The sequence below is a fragment of the Rutidosis leptorrhynchoides genome, chromosome 3 (genome assembly GCF_046630445.1).
Source record: "Rutidosis leptorrhynchoides isolate AG116_Rl617_1_P2 chromosome 3, CSIRO_AGI_Rlap_v1, whole genome shotgun sequence".
NCBI lineage: Eukaryota > Viridiplantae > Streptophyta > Magnoliopsida > Asterales > Asteraceae > Rutidosis > Rutidosis leptorrhynchoides.
The window spans coordinates 477,453,854-477,455,018 of record NC_092335.1 but is presented as its reverse complement, the minus strand read 5'-3'; the positions used below and the strand labels follow the sequence as shown (position 1 = coordinate 477,455,018).

The 1,165-nt window shown below is 39.1% G+C and overlaps 1 non-coding gene across 1 annotated transcript; it reads right to left on the bottom strand.

Moving 5' to 3' along the window:
- Nucleotides 1-667: 667 nt before the first annotated feature.
- Nucleotides 668-774, bottom strand: LOC139903617 (small nucleolar RNA R71). Its single transcript, XR_011778427.1, has one exon. It is a non-coding gene; the product is annotated as a small nucleolar RNA R71 (small nucleolar RNA).
- Nucleotides 775-1,165: the final 391 nt, after the last annotated feature.

Sequence of the window (1,165 nt, the reverse complement as noted above, 5' to 3'; positions counted from 1 at the left end):
ACGTTCACCACCTGTAACTCGATCAAGACATCTTGCCAATATTGCCGCCATTGAATTTTTAGAATCATCATCTAGTCAAACAAGTACTCCAATTCAAATTTCTGATAATCCATTTTTTGAACCCGACTTCACAATTGAGGACCCGGAGGATATTCAGGGACAATTCCAAGATCCTGAACCACTAAACATTCCTCCTGAACCACAATTTATTTATCTAGAGGTTGTCGAGGAAGGAACCGTTAAATCAGAATCTTCTAGTGATTCGGATTCAACTAGTCAAGATATGACAGATCTAGAACCTCAAACTATGGAAGACCGAATGAGAGCCACACGTACGGGCCAAGGTCATACCATTAATCAACCAGATATTAATGCACCAAATTTTGAAATCAAAGGACAAATCCTACATATGGTTATTAATCAATGCCAATTCGGTGGTACAACAAAAAAAGATCCAAACGAACATCTTCGAACTTTTAATAGAATTTGTACTTTATTTAAAATCCGAGAAACTGAAGATGAAACGATCTATCTTATGTTGTTCCCTTGGACTTTAATTGGGGAAGCTAAAGATTGGTTAGAATCATTACCCGAAGGAGCGATTGATACATGGGATGTCTTAGTGGAGAAATTTCTTCAAAGATTCTTTCCGGCATCTAACGCCGTGAGACTTCAAGGATAAATTGCCACGTTCGTACAACAGCCAAATGAAACATTATTTGAAGCGTGGACAAGATTCGGAAAGATGTTGAGAGGATGTCCTCAACACGGTTTAGACACTTTTCAAATAGTTCAAATATTTTATAAAGGCGTCAACGTCGCTACAAGAAAAGACATCGACACAACTGCTGGTGGTTCCATTATGAAGAAAACCGCTACCAAAGCTCACAAGATTACCGATAAAACAGCCTCCCACTCACATGAGTGGCACTAAGAGAAAGATATCTTACATTCATCCAAAGCGGCTAGAGCCGATTCTAGCCATGACTTTGATTCCGTTTTCGCAAAAATAGATGCTTTCGAAAGACGAATGGAAAAGATGACTAAAGATATTCACGCAATACGAATCAGTTATGAGCAATGCGGTGGACCACACTTAACGAAGGATTGTAATGTCGAGCAAACGATGGAACAACGTGAGAATGTTTCCTACATAAACCAAAGG